We start from the raw sequence: 16,695 nt of genomic DNA on the forward strand, positions 1-16,695 counted from the left end.
AAGTGACGTTAATTTCACGTGGTACTTTGTTATCCGCAAAATATTTAATTCATGGGGGAGTGTTCTTAATGCAAAGCTAACTCATTGTAGTAATCTCAGTAATCTGCTTACAATACTGGAAGTGGACAGTGGCTTAAAGCTAATCTCCTGAAGTTGAGTAGCTTTAAACCACTGTCCACTTCTAGTATTATATACAATTACAGTAATTCAGTAGGTATCTTTATACTTGCCAGTGTCACACTGTTTGTAACTGGTGCGTTAAATTAGAGAATAATTTTGGATCTGGATAATTTGCAATGTAATATATGCTGAAGGACTCAAACCTTCAAGTTCCAGCTTTTTTAGCGTCGTTTATATGAGAGATTTATTTATTTATTTATTTTTGTTTTCGCTTACCTAGTTACCTGCTTACTTTTTTTTTTTCCTGTATGTGATTTGACTGTGTTTCTTATGGTAACCTCCACAACACTAGGTCAACAGATGAAAGATCATTATTAGTTCGATCTGAGCCACCGACTAGAAAAACTTCTGTAGGCTTTTTTTTCCCCACTGTTTCCCAGATTAGTGAATCTTTAGTCCAGAAGGTTTTCCTTATGAACAACTCGGAATTTTAACCTCGCAACTCAGTAAAGTCGCCCATAAAATCCACAGATTTAGACAATAATACCAGTTAGGTTTAGAACATTAGATGACTACAGGTACCATAGTCTTGTGAATCCATTAGTCTGCAAATAATCGACTGAGGAAAACCCAATGATCAATTGCAAACTGAGGATGGAGCCAGGTTGCCTATCGATTTCCAAAAGTTAGAGCTGAGGGAGTTAAGCCTACTCCCATTAGGCGTATAACAGGAAATACATTATATTTTTATTATTGTTATATAAAGGTAAATAGTAAATAATATCATAGAGAAGTAAGTAAGTAACAAACAAATAACTGAATATTGCATCTGCTCGAATAATGCACCTAAATCGAGTACAATTACAAGAGTAGGCAACGATCATATCCATACTCTTGGCAAATTATAGAAAAGACAATGGAATGTTTAATAAACGTTTCTCTGTGGACTTTGAAAAATCATTTGATTCTGGGGTAGCTGAAATTTAAAACCTCAACTATCTCAGAATTATCCTTAAAACAGGATATAGAAAAAACACACAACCTTGAAATAATATATAGTCATGTCACCTCTATCTAAAGTAAAAAAATTCTGATAAATAGGGGAATAAGATAGGACGATACATTATCTCTAAACTTTTTACATCTGTCCTAGAGGAAGTTTTTCAAGAATTGTAAGAACGGAAGAGTTAAAATTAACGGAAATATTCTGACTCATCTGTGCTTTGCTGATGATATAGTTGTTTTGGCAGAAGAGCATATTATTAGCTTCGTATTGTCCGTCTAAATAATAAATATATTTATCATATTATATAAGTGGACATTTGTCCATCTACTGGTAATGAATTAACATAGATTTCTAAGTTAACCGGATTTCTTACGCCTTCAGCTTTTGTAGAGTGGGTTTACAAAATCAGCACATCCATCATGATTGCTTTGTTTATATAATCGAATGGTATTTTGGAATGTGCTTATTCATTTCTGTTTTATTAATTTTTCAAAATAAGTTTACAGGACTTGAACACAATTCTAGAAAATAACTCTTTCAAGCCTAACTATTTTGTAATTTGAATAACTTAAACACGACTGATAGATCAGCCGCCCAAAATTCTTTCACTGTGCAGTGAGGAAAACGAAGAATAATCATGGTACGACAATGGCGCGCCCAGAGGAGAGGACAAGGGGCCATGCCCCCCCCTCCCCCGAAAAAAAAAGAAAAAGGGAAAAAACACTAGAAAAATTTCAGAAAATCTTTTCCTAATTAAAATTCATTTTTTTAATTTACGTTGTGTCGCGTCTTCTATTTGTATACTACTTATGAATTAGCGATCATTGCAGATGCTCAGTCATAGGTTGTATGCGATGCGTAGTATGTATTCTCAAATCGTCTACTCAACTCGGGACCCCCCCCCCCCCAAGATTAAATCCTAAGTGCGCCACTGTGGTACGATGACTTCCTAAAAGCAATAATAACGGAAGTAGCAATATTTCATAGGAGTTTTTTTTTTTAACACGTTCAGGGACAATGTAATTAATTCTCTTAGGGATTATTTTTTATTAAATGCAATAAAACGTGAACCTTAACTTACTAGATTTTGCCCTGCCTCGGTTAAAAAAAAAAAAAAAAAAAAAAAAAGTTGGTATGTTGACGTCATTGCACTTTAGTCTACAGATTTACACAATTATTTCTGATCTTAATGATCTAAACTGTCCATGCGCGTGCACACACACACACACACATCACTGTTCCATCAAGATAGAGTTAGAACAAACTTCTTGTTGTCAGTAGTGGTATCAGCAGACATGAATTGTAATTTCACTGCACAAGGTAGCGAACCTAGAACTGAACAGCAGCCCCAGCAGCAGACATAATCAAAGAGCCACAGTAACCTCTAATGATCGGTAACATATATTTTGAACAAATGCAGAGGATGTGATATTACTAGCTTATACTAATATATTTATACACTCAGTACAGTGCCTCAAATGTCATACTGTACAGTCATTTGAAATAGTATAATACATTTTAATTTGTAAAATCAGGTATTCAAATTATTGTCTTCAACTTCCTGAACAATTTTTGGATTCTTTTTCTAATCTTTACGAATATATATCTAAATTTGTTTAAGAAGGTTTGGACTATATTATTCTAAATACATTTAGAATAATGTTGCAGAAAATTTGATTTTCCCCATAGCCAAAAACTATTGATGTAAGTATGGTAACAATTTATCGAAAAAATGGACTTGATATCCTTCTCCAATAACAGTTTATTGCCGAATACATGATATGCAAAGATGTTGGTGTTCTATTATTACAGAAAGGGTGAGAAAAAGTACATTTTATGCTTTGCCGTTAGATGAGACTAACAATGTTTCTAATCTGCCATTTTATTTAATCGAAGGTCAAGAAGATGAAAATATGCTGTTTTGCCGTCCTTTAACAGAGCATACAACTCGCGTGGACATTTTAAATTTAATTGACTCATATTTTGAAGAAAAACAAATTGATTGGTCTTTGTATTGTGGACTTTGTATAGCTGGAACAAAATCACCGACAGGATTTGTGGTCCTTGTTACTTGCATTAAAAAATGTGGCAATGACATCATTCACAGACAGACTCTATCGAGTCGTGTAATAAATGTCTCAATAACTTAAAATTATACTTGATACTGCTGTAAAAATAGTTCACGTTATAAAGTCGATACCAACAAATTCCAGATTATTCACTTCTTTATGTAAAGAAACGGATATTAAATGGTTATCACCATCTGATATCCGTGTGTGTTATTAGATGGCTATCGCCATCTAATAACACACATAAATTATTTTCTTCGCGGATCATACTTTTCTTCTCAAGTGGATGAGTTAACAATAGACCAGCACCGTAGCTAAGTGCCTTTTATTACGTGACAATTGCGATAATTGGCAAAATACCTGCTACTGTCGCCCTTGGTTTCTACACCTCTGCAACCAATTAAGCATGGCTTTAAAGTTTAGTTCATTTATCTTCGAAACAATATCTGAAAAATAAATTTACTTCATCATTACAAGGCGCAAATACAACGGTTTTTACTTCAAGACCGAGCTGGGGGGGGGGGGAATGTTGGAACGATTTTACGGATAACAGTATGAAGTATTAAACCGAAAATGAAATAATTTTGTACCAAGTTGCTAAAAAAAGAAAGAAAAAATCCATTTGACTGAAGAGAAAACCTTTTTTGCTATATCAGCAGAATTTGAACTTCAAAATTTATTCAAGACCGAAAATGTTATACATTTTGGCTTGAAGTAAAAACAGATATCCATCATTTAGTAAAAAAAGCTGTAAAAAGATTTCTGCCATTATCTTGTTATATGTGAGAGAGATTTTTCAGCTTACACATGGTTGCAGTCGAAATACCGGATGATGCAGAACCAGATTTGAGGCTCCATCCATCTTCGTCGAACCAAATATAGCTGTACTGTTTTTAGGCTAAACAAGCCCAACAAGCATCAAATGTATGCCTTATTTTGATATTTATAACAACATATTAATAATATATGTAACGATTTTATTGTATACGTTATATCCATTTTGTATATATACTAAATAAATATATTTGCTATTATTAAAAGTAAAAAAAAAAGAAACAGAAAAAAAATCTAAAACAATTCGAAACAGCTGTCAGGCCAATGAAAACTAAACGCACCGAGTTCATATCTTCTAAACAGTGCGAACTAATGCGGCTCCCATGCCGAAAATTATATTCCCATAAGCTCTCAGGAAAAATTTAATCTGTTGTGAAATTTAAATGGATATCATATCCTTTACATAAATATATTTTCCATTCTACTTTTATTTATTTTTATTTAATTATTTTTTTCCATTTTCAGAGACCATTGTTATGTATAGGTTCTACTGAATTTTTTTCAAATTTCCTTTTCAGATCAATAGCAAAAAAAAAAAAAAAAAGTCCAGAAACACTGATTCACGATAGCATAAAGTAAATAAATCTACCCTATATATATAAAATGATAAGCCTTTTTATGTCACGTTTTTTGAAACGTTTTGAAACTCATGGGCTACCCTGAGTGTCGAGTCTTCAAAATTCGAGTCATCAGAATTCAAGGAGTACCGGCCTACCAGTCCTGAACTTGGGGGGGAGGGGGGAGCCCCCCTTTTGAAGACTCGACACTCAGGGGCTAGCTTAAGTGTTGAATTCGAGTCATCAGAATTCAAGGAGAACCGGCCTACCAATCCGGAACAGGGGGGGGGGGGGCGCCGTAGACGAAAAACTTACGCATAGCATAGCATAGCGGAGTGAGTGGATCAAAATCAATGATATTCTATCCGAACGAATGATATCAATGACGAGGAAAATTTTGTCATCTGTTTGTACGTTTCATGGCATACCAGAAAACATTTCACATTAGTGTTTTTCTAAACCATCCTGAATTTTTTTTTTCGTTATTAAATTCTAATTTTACTATAGCTTTGTCAGCATATGCTAAACTTATAATTTTCTGAATTTTTGTTTTGCTGAAATTCTCGGAAAGTTCATATAAACTTTGTTCTTGATAACTCATTTCGAGCTTACGTAAGATGGACTTCAATCAGTTGGCCGATTAATGGTCTACAATGGTTACTAGTGTCATTATACTAGTGATGACTCCCTACATTACTTATAACCGGTATTAGTCATCAGGTAATCCGAAACCTCCTGGATATTGTTTTGCACGTCTTATTTAGCTAAATGAAGAGGGGAAAAAAATTACTTTATGCCTAATAGTAGTAGAGATTAGAGCTGGGGACTGAGTACCCTAAATGATTTTCTACAAAGGAATATCCATGTCACATTTTGATGTGCATTACTCGAAAACAGTAGTATACAGTATCACACATAAATAAGACAAGTAAATGAGTACAAGTCAGTTTTTTTTTTTTTTGTGGTAATGTGATTGTATTACTTAATCTTTCTTAAAAGTGAACAGGAAACTGGAAGTCTCGATGCTGATTTTTTTTGAAAAAAGCAAAATGCAAAATCGAATTTTTTTTTCTCCTTTTTTGTTTATTTTTATAAATTCTTCATTTAAGATGCACAGTGTGATTGAACTGTCTCTTTAAACTGGCCCTGAGAAACTGTAAAACTCATACAATGCTGAGATAAATCCATCTGTTTCTATTTCTCGAGATTTGGGTTCAGATCCGTCTCTTTCAACTGAATAAGAGTCAGCCCATCTCATACAGGGATTTAAGAGTTTTCATCATGGGCATATCGGTCAGGAGAATAGTCGCAATCAATAGATAATCCATTGACTTCATAAGCATCAATTACTTCACAGGTAATTGCAGACAAACCGCATCAATCCTATTTTTTTTCGATAGCTGATTATAAATGACAGCATGAATGTCATGTGGAAAATTGATTTTTTTTTTTTTCAAATGGATTTAATTGATGTAATCTTTGCCTTAAAACGGTGACAACACAGAGTCGTAACCATTTTACGTTATATCAGTCTTTCACTGTAGCCTAAAATAAAATTAATAATTCCATTTGTGCAACAGATTGATTTCTATTAGTCCAGTTACTGTTAATATAATTCTACTAATCAACATGTATAATTATTATCATACAAAAACACGTAAGCATAAATTGAAATTCAGTAATACAAATATTCTTTACAGGAGGAGTTTTTCTATCGTTCAAACTGAATGCCACTAGTGTTACAGTTCAAGTAATGGGCGAGCTGAGTTGAAGCGACTAGTGGTCCTTAGAACGCGGCGGGCATAACAGAGAGGAGACGTAGTGAAAGTGTAGACGTCAGCATAGATTAGAAGCAGCAAAATGAAGAGCAGTTTCTTCGGTTCACTGTCTCGTTTGGAACCGGTTTCGACATTGGTGGTGACAAAATTAAGAACAGTTATTTGTCCAAGCGTAACAAATCGACCGTCATGTCGCCACCTCCGTGAAACGTGCGAGCATTTCTCAACAGTACCCTGTCCGTTTTGGAAGGTCACATCAACTGCAATGGTCAGACCATTATGTCATGAGTTCCTATTAATTAACAACAACAATAATAATAAAAACTGCAAATTATTTCCCTCCCTTCTGGAAGTGTGCTGAACTTGATTATCCCTCGAAGTACAATAGCTATACGTGCTTACGAAAAATTACTTCTGAATGTCGAATACTGAATATGCATGATCAGGTAAATTTCTTATTTTGTTATTTGTCTATTATATCATTAGTTTTATTTTTCAAATGTCTATATTGGCACTGTTCACTCTCCAATATCCCACCGAAAGAAGAAACAGATTAAAGAAGCAGCAATCAGTTCATCTAATTAGTACTAAATACCCTTTGTATGAGAAGCTAAAATAATCGATGAAAATATTGATGCGCGAAATACATCTCTTATAGAGATCTATTTCACTTATAAACATGAGCATAAGAGCTTTATACTTTTATTGCTCATGTTCAGTAATAAAAATAATCTCGTACTAGGATTATGGAGATTCCTAAATTAGCTGAAATAACATTTCCATGCCCTGGATGTTTTAGAAATTCATTTTATGCTACATTATTCTTTATGTAAACAATTCCACATTCAAGAAAGACAAGGATTCCAATTAAAATAATGCACTAATAATAATAATGTCAGAATGAAATTATCCAGATAATTTATATGCTAATGATATTCATCTTAACTGTAACACTTATGCGTAAGCATGCAATTGAATATTTTTAGTTGTTTTCATGCAAAGTCGATAGGTATCATATTTTATTACGGGGATTATCCTTTCTGACAGCCAATCTCATTTGCCACTCCCAAGTTATTGGCGATTTCAGTGTGTCAGTATGATGTGTTCAAAAACAAAAATAAATAAATAAAACATAGATATTAGCAGTTACACTGTTTAATTTAAAAAGTTAAATATATCAGTTAAATCGTTTTTCGATATCTGCTTTATATATCTTTCATATAGCGTAGTTCTTATAACTTTACTTATTAGAACTAGGAGAAGTGATTATTTGTTAATATAAGTTGACATTCCAAGTTAATTTCCTGGAAAAAAAAAAGAAGCTAAAACCTGATTTCCAATTTACTACTGAAAAGTTAGATTTTCTTATACTGATTTCAGTTTATCTTCAGTATCAGTTTTTGTTATGCTAATGTATATAAAATTCAATGCTATTAGTAATCAGAAGTTTAATGTAAAGTAGTAAGGTTGAATGTTTACAGATATTTGGTGTTTTTTTTTTTTTTTTAATTGATGAAGCAACAGGTTACAGCGGCAATATTTTTACGTTATCAGCATCGTGTGGGTAGCTGAAAAACAATATACAGCTTCTTGCCAGATGTCTATCTCACCTTCTCATAGTTCATAGGCACGAACTATTTTAACGAAAGGAAAGATATGGCGAAAATTAGGAAGTGACAACAGCATTTTTTTTTTTGAGATAATGTTGGCTAGACTCTAGTTGATAAATGTTTTCATCATTCGGCATGATCACCAACATCATAGTCTTGCTTATTGATACCCTGAGGTGACTAAAGTTATGCTGTACTTATTTTTCAGAGTTTGGCTTTGTCTATTTTGGGTATATTTCCCCAAATATGATAACACTTATTAGATTCGTTAGTTGATGTATATGAATATTATTCTTCACTCTGCAGTATTTGGGATCTTTATAAAATATGTTACTTCTCAATTTCACTATTTTTATGGCCATGTTTTTCAAAACACACAATGACACTTCTCGTACTGGATGAAATTTAATATTTGTCTGAAATATTAAATCAGAATATGATTTTTTTAATCTTTGAGACAAATATTAAATTAGAAAAGCTGTAAGATGAGTTGCGTAATAATGAATGACGTCACTGTGGTTCGGGAAATCCGATATTTATTTATTTATTATTATTTTATTATATTATATTTTATTTTATTTTATTATTTGAGAGGTGGTTACAAAATAAATCGTGTTCAGAACATAAGAATGGCATGTGCGCGCAAGAATGACTGGAACTCGAGTTATCTTTATAAGGGTTTTTCCAGATGAAAATCAGCTTGCTATATTCATACAAAAGTAGCACGATTTTCCTTCTAGAACATCCTCTTGTTTTACATCCGAACAAACCGGCAGAATACACGCAAGTAACCGACGATATGCTCACCCATAACCTTAACTTCTTTTAGCATCAACAACGATAGCCTCATTGAATGATAAATGCACGTAAACACATGAAAGATATTTAATTAACCAAATATTTCGGTCTGGAAATAGCAGACCATCTTCGGTGCTATTTCTAGACCGAAATATTTGGTTAATTAAATATCTTTCTTGTGTTTACGTGCATTTATCATTCAGTCTTATGTCACAATTATCCTTAAAACAGCAGATAGCCTCATTGTACGTACAACATATTACCTAATAGTTTCATTATGTCATATTGCATTCTACCTTTCCTCCCTATCTAGTTATGAAACTGTTACTTCAAGAATCATATTGATTAACAGTTAAAATGATAAAAAAAAAAGCAACCTTCTGAAAATTTTCTACATGTATCTTGCAAACTTGGCAGTAACAATATCTTTGATACTTCTGCATTCAAATTCTAATTTGGAATATCCTACCGTCTTCATTTTTTGTTCCAAATAGCCTTTCTTCCGCATTCATTTTCTATCTTACTCTTCCCCAAATTCTACTAAACATCTTTTCCACTTAATTTTTTTCTTCGTCAGTGACTCTAGTTCTAGAGACCATTCTAAGAGAAAGAGGGAGGGATGCTCTTAATTGTTAATTTATCCCCCAGAGCACTATTCACTAGTCTTCTGATGCAAGTGGTCTTTTTACTAGAGAATACCTTTTTTCGTATATTATTGATGTTTGCTGTTTTATGGTTAACTGGTATCGTAACTTGATGTTTGCTGTTTTATGGTTAACTAGTATTGTAACTTGATTTTTCCTGTTCTTTAAGAACACCTTTTATTATCCTTTTTGCATTAGAACAAGTTAGATTACGGTTTTTACTGATCTTTTTTCTCTGCTTGAATTATTTCCTGAAATAATTCTTGCCAGAATGAAAACTGTTATTGCTTATTTCAATCTAGATTCTCGTCTTTGTCACAATATCAATTTTCCAAAAGCATAACTGAGCAATTTGAGATAAAAATGTAAGATAAGATAAAACAACAAAAATGCAATATATATATATTGAACTTAAAGTCATCGGCAACTAAATTAATTATCGAAAAGGAAAAAAAAACACACACATCAAATGACAGTTATTTGCTAATTGCTTTTAATTGCTAATTTTCTAAAAGGTCTCCTAATTGAGCTTTCATTTTTTTTTTTTTCATCCAGACTGAAACCATTAAAATCAAGGTCATATTTATTGTTCTTCTCCAACTGTTGTATTCCAGATCTAAGTAACTTTTCTCCTACTATGAAGCACCATGTCCATTTGTTTTATTTTACTTATCTATTTATTTATTTGAAAGAAAGAGATTAAAAACATTAACTATCCCAGAAAATCAGAAATGATTCTTAACGGCATCCCTCCAGTTGTGTTCAAAACCTGTTTCGGAATTATTTATTTATTTATTTATTTTTCTGCATCCCTTTTTGAAACCTTCTCGTTCAACTAGCGTCTGCTCTGAATTTTTAAGTTATTCTATATAGCTTAATTCCTAAAAAGTGGATCGACTATCTTTGGTCATTTATAAAGTAACAACACCAAAACATTAACAGTTTTTCTAGTAACGGGAGTCTACTATCTTACAATCTCTAATAATTCTTGGCCCGCCCATGGAACTAGATGTGTGATAGGTTTTACACATACACACACAACTTTTTTGTGTGTGGGATACATTTCGGCTGGACTCGACCCGCATAATAATTTTCTTGACGTATTTTTACAAATATTGAAAAGTAAACACATAGGATGTCTTACAGAAGTTGCAGACATCAAAGAAAGATGGAAAGAGTATACAGAAGCCCTTTACAGAATAGACTTTACAGAAGCACTTTACAGAAGCACTTTACAGAAATTTAATTAGCAGGATTATACACAGGAGCCAGTGCCACTGGAGAGTGAAGTGAGGTGGGCACTGCAACAGCTATCCAGTAAGAAGACACCAGGAGGACATGGAATATCTATTGAGCTGCTCAAAGCCCTGGGAGAAGAGGCAGTTAAAATTTTAACAACTCCATGTCAGCGAATTTGGATCACAACTACATGGCCTAGGGAATGGAAGAAATCAGTTTGTATACCTTTATTGAGGAAAGGCGATGCAAGAGAGTGCGAAAATTACAGAACTAAGCACTGATTTCTCATGCAAGTAAAGTCTTACTTAAGATCATTCAGAAAAGACTGGAGCCATTCATGAAGAGAGAAATGCCAGATGAACAGGCAGGATTTCGAAAAGGCAGAGGAACAAGAGATCAAATCGCCAATGTGAGATGGATAATAGAAAGAGCACAGGAATATCAAAATAATGTCTACCTTTGTTTCCTTGACTATAGCAAGGCTTTTGACTCTGTAGATCATGTGAAACTGTGGAATGTGTTAAGAACAATGGGAGTCCCAGAGCATTTCATTATCCTTCTGAGGAATCTTTATTATGAATAAGAAGCTATTGTCCGAACAGATCTTGGAGAAACTGAGTATTTCACAATAGGTAAAGGGGTGCGACAAGGATGTATTTTATCTCCGTACCTGTTTAACTTGTACAGCGAATACATTTTAAGAATGGTGAGGCTAGAGGAATCTTCAGTTGGAATTAAAATTGGTGGGAAAAATATTAATAATTTGAGGTATGCAGATGATACCACATTGCTAGCAGAATGCAAAGAAGATTTGGAGGAACTTATTATGAAAGTTAAAGAAGAAAGTGCTAAATATGGTCTTAAACTTAACCTCAAAAAGACAAATGTTATGGCAACATGTGAACTTAATGATTTTGAAGTAGATGGGGAGAAAATGGAAGCAGTTAACAATTTTGTGCTCCTAGGATCCCGAATTGATAAAGATGGTTATTCTACTGAAGAAGTTAGAAGAAGATTATTACTCGGAAAGAAAGCAATGACAAATTTAAGCAAGATCTTTAAAGATAAAGATATTAGCCTCGCAACAAAAATCATAATCGTGAAAGCAATGGTATTCCCTGTGATACTGTATGGATGTGAAAGTTGGACCCTGAGAAAGAGTGAAAGAAGGAAGATAGATGCATTTGAATTATCGGTATGGAGACGCTTACTAAGAATACCATGGACTGCAAAGCAAGCCAATAAATCAGTGATAGACAAAATAAAGCCAGATTGTTCTCTCGAAGCTATGATCATCAAGCAAAAATTGTCATACTTCGGACATATTATGCGAGCTAATGACAGTCTGGAGAAGATGATGCTTGCTAAAGTTGATGGAAGCAGGAGAAGAGGAAGACCAAGAATTAGATGGGTGGATGGAGCTAAAGAAGCAACTGGAGTGCGCTTGGAAATTCTGAAAGACATGGTCTGGGACAGATCTGAATGGAGAGTGTGTGTTCGTGGGATCACCAGGAGCCGAAAACGACTCGATGGAACATAACACACAACACATTTTTTACCAATCACGATAACATTCACATTTTAGAAATATTTCATATTTCTTCTTTTATGACTATTTCCTATCTTTTCATAAAGCAATCTCGGGATTCTGCAAAAATAACGCGTTAACAAAAAAAAAAAAAAAAAAAAAAAGCCGCTTGACCAATTTTTTCATAAACGAAGTTGCTTTCCTTAATACTTAAATTACTCTGGATCCACTTGTTGAATTAATTTAAATAAAATAGTTTTTCCTTGGCAAAACTACTCTATATGTAGGGCCACTGCATTCTCATTTATAAGCAAGCAAAAAAAGATATTCAGGTTTGTTTTTCCCCCTCGCGTTCTCAAGATTTTTAAGGGAGGATAGACTCAAAAAGTGTCTATCCGCAGAATTTCAGTTTAAGTGAATTTTCAGTTTAATATATTTTCAATTTCTTTCCTGAGCTTAATCTAGTATGACAAAAATAATACGTACGTTGCATATATTATGTCTCACAAATGATGATTTATAAAGTGTTAAAATGTTGAAGGAAACAGTACGTAACATTGATAAATGATATAAAGCATTACAGATACGACTTCATATTTGCTAGGTCGTCACTGGAAAAATAAGAAAAAACCTTTCAGACAAAATAAACTTTGATTTACAATAATTATATCGTATCAAATTTCATATGTGCTCGCCGCAGTGTTTTATAAAAGTCAGTCACAATTAGAAAAACAAAAATGACATTAGTACGACCTTCATTTGATTTTTGTCAAAAATGACTTTAACTCATGATACCTTGGATGATACATAGTTATTTAATACTCTAGGTTGAATAGTATATTTTCCATATTTTCATATATACTGTCATCAGTATATGTCATTTCTTTTCTTCATTCATGAAGATTAATGGGAAAATTGATCTCCCTACCATTGTACTCCCTATTCTAAAAACTGATTTCTTCACCGTTCTCAACTGGTATGCTAACGAATTTCAATGCCAAAACACAATTTGTCTTATTTCTCGGAAGAAAGATCTTGCTTCGTTCTTCCCCTCTCCCTTTACTTCTTTACTTTTGATAATTTTCTGACTCTAGTCAAATTTATCTTTTCAAGATGATGTTTACACGTAGCATATTCTGGCACAAACACATAACATCCACATTTGAACAGTCTCCGGCCTCCAAAATTGATATTCTTTTCGTTCAAAACACTACTTTTCTGCACAGCTCTTTAACACTTTATAAATCTCAAATTTTCTCTATCTTAGGGATATGCAAATTCCCTAAGAATTCTCGATTGTAGAATTTTTATCTATCCAGAAGAGGGTAATCTGTTTAATACGTAACATTCCCCCATTTCTCTCGCGGACTCAATTTTCATCTCGGAAGAGTTCCGTTTCTGCACTGTGTATTTTATAGGTAATTTCATTAGTAATTTCAATCGAGCTGGCCATCACCATTCCTCTGCTTTTCTCTTACATAAGAGAAAAGCAGAGGAATGGTGTGTGTGGAGGGGGGGAGAAGACGGCTAAGTAGGAAGTTTAACCACTTCCCCACACAACATACACACAAGAGATGCGTATGCGCACGGGGATGTGTATGTCATAAAGGAGATGTTGATGATTTTACTTTATTTTTAACAAATGTGTACGCATACTGATTAAACCACATATGAATATTTTAATAATTTGAAAAATTTAAAGTCACTTAAATATTTGTCTGTTTCTTTCTACACTTGCCGAAATTAAAGATTGAGATTTTTTTTGTGTGTGTGTGTTGGACAAATACTTCATTGCGGTCTGTTTTCCATCCTCAAATTCAGTTGTTGTTTTAGGATTCCATAAAAGTCATTTAGATACCATATACTACAAGTGTTCACCCTTTGTGTTCTGAATAGTTACTGTTAAGATTTATTAATTACACGCCATTCAACAGTATCGCTTCTGAATAATTATATATAGATTTTTAAACCTAGCTCGAAGGCTGTAAGAACGTTTATTATCGTACTCATTGTATTAGATAAAAGCTAAACTCAAATAAACGTAATAAATGTCTCCACAATTCATATCGTTGTCATAAGTAAAAAAAAAAAATTCATTGTGTCTTTCGTCCTACTAGTATACCTTTATTTTCTGTTGTGTTGTGTAGTGTGTGAATAAGAGGGGTTCATGATTGTGTACAATCCATAATAATTCTGAGTGAAGAACTGATAGATATTGGGGTTTAAGAAATCTTCTTCTTCTCTTTTACCAGCTCTAGAAGCAGGTAAAAGAGAAGAAGAGGAACTGACTACAATTGGTTCTTTATTGGGAATATAAGAGTACAATGTCTTCAGTTTTAGTTTCTAGTGAACTACGTGCACCAATGTACATCAACAGAACCTTAATTATTCCTTCAAAATATACTCATGTACATATTTCAGCAGTAAATATGATTAAAAACTTCTCTCAGACCTCAATGTTATTCTTCTTATTTTTTCTCTCATAGTTTTCAGGAGTAAAACCCTGCCACCTCTGTATAAGTCCGGTTAACTCACCTTCAATGAGCCCTTATAAAGATTCTTCTCGTCCTGGGTGAAATGTGACGAAGTTCGCATTTGCATTGCTAATATTTCAAGTAAACCATAAGATATATCTCCTGTTGACGTCTTTCCTAAATACCGTCTCATAACGTCTCCCCACAAAGTGAGATAGGCTTTAGATACACTTTAGAGACTATAGGCAACCGTTCTCTCCAGTTCACACCATCACCAAGATTGCTATTTAAATGAGGGATATTTTTCCTAGTCCTATTTCGTATTTATTGTATATATTCTCATGTTCTACTTTCGAGATGGAAGATTAAAAATCCGATTTTCCATTAGAAAAAAAAACAAACTTGGTCGCCTCAACGATTGACTAACCCTTTAATTGGCTGAAAAAAAGCCTTGAAAAAGTGAATCGAATGTGTACAATATTTCTTTTCATGATGTGACAGAATGAAGTTACCACAGAACATTTACGTTAGAATTTTAATTTCATAAAATTTTCTACCAAGTCTATCTTCAATGTTACTTCAGAATTAAACAAGTAGCTTAAAGCAGATCCAGAAAAATAGAAAATCTGTCAGACGTAAATAAAGTAGAATAGCACGGTACAAATTGTTCGAAAGTCCTAACGACATTTTTTATATGTTGTATAAAAACGGCTAGAGAGGGCTGTGCAAAGAGTAATTTCTCATAAAGGGGATAACTAAGCGCACCAGATCATATTTGGCCGATGTAGCAAGGTTTACAGCTTTCTTTATACAATTGCACTTTAAGGAAACAGCTTGTATGTAAAACTTGTCTTTTCGAAAGACTTTGGAAGAGATGACATGCTCAGCAAGTCTAAATTGTTCCCGTTCGTGGTAAATACACCAGTCCTGACTTCTTGAACATGTCATCGTCTCCAAACATAGGATTCTTTAGAAAAGTCCTACATAAAAAACCGTTTTCTTGTTGAGCGGTTGTATAAAGAAAGTTATGAAACCTTGCTACATTGCTCCAATATATAAATTATATAACCATTACACGTTCAGAGTAGTTTGGGCCGTGCGTCTCTACTTTATTTATGTGTGGCTGACATGTTGTTGTTGAGTCTTCGTTATGTAAGTCACTTGCGTTTGTTTAATGTTGATTTGTTCTGAGGCTGTTCTTGATACTTGGGTAAACATTTTATGCAATTAAATTTTAATCTAAATTCCGTTGTATTATTCTTTTTTTTATTTTAAATGTCTATTTACATTTCAATTTGTCGAAAGAAATGAAGTTGCCCTTAATCCATAGAGGAAGTGAGGTTCAAAATAATGTAAGAAATAGACTATTGCAATATTTTCATTATAACATTTTAAATGTTATTGTTGTCTGATTATACGCATGTTTTCGAACATCGAAACACATTAAAACATACAGTTATACATATATAAAACTAGGATGAAGCGAACTACACATTCCTCTGCTTGTCCCTGTGAATTGCAAGGACCAGCGATAACATCCACCCTTAGCAGTGTGAAATGTTTCGTTAGCTACTGAAGAGCACTTGAGCATTAGACGGAGACAAGTCCATGCGGGTTAAATGCCCTCCATCCGGAACCAGAAATAGACTGCATCCGGATGTTTGAAATCATATTTCAGTACGTAGATGTGAAAGTGAATTCAGTACGTTTCGTGGATGTGAATCTCACCCACGGGAATTTGTTACAGTCTGGAAACCTCTGTAATAACCACACATATATACAACCTTTTTCAAGTCACTTCAGACTCCCAACACGGGTGATGATCATTGCAAGCTAAAGGCATTAACACACATCTGTTGTTCGGAGAGTGGAGACACTATCCACTCTACCAACCAAGCCTAATTATTGACAACAATTCAAATCTAGTAGATATTCAGTATCCATTTGCTTTATTAATAATTCTCTTATTGCATATTCTTACATTTCTTCTCTTTTAATGGTGTTAGAAGGTGTCCGAGCTTGTATTTTTTTCTTGCAT

The sequence above is a fragment of the Typopeltis vanoorti genome, chromosome 11, assembly GCF_054136105.1.
Source record: "Typopeltis vanoorti isolate ZY-2024b chromosome 11, IOZ_Tvanoo_1.0, whole genome shotgun sequence".
Classification (NCBI taxonomy): domain Eukaryota; kingdom Metazoa; phylum Arthropoda; class Arachnida; order Uropygi; family Thelyphonidae; genus Typopeltis; species Typopeltis vanoorti.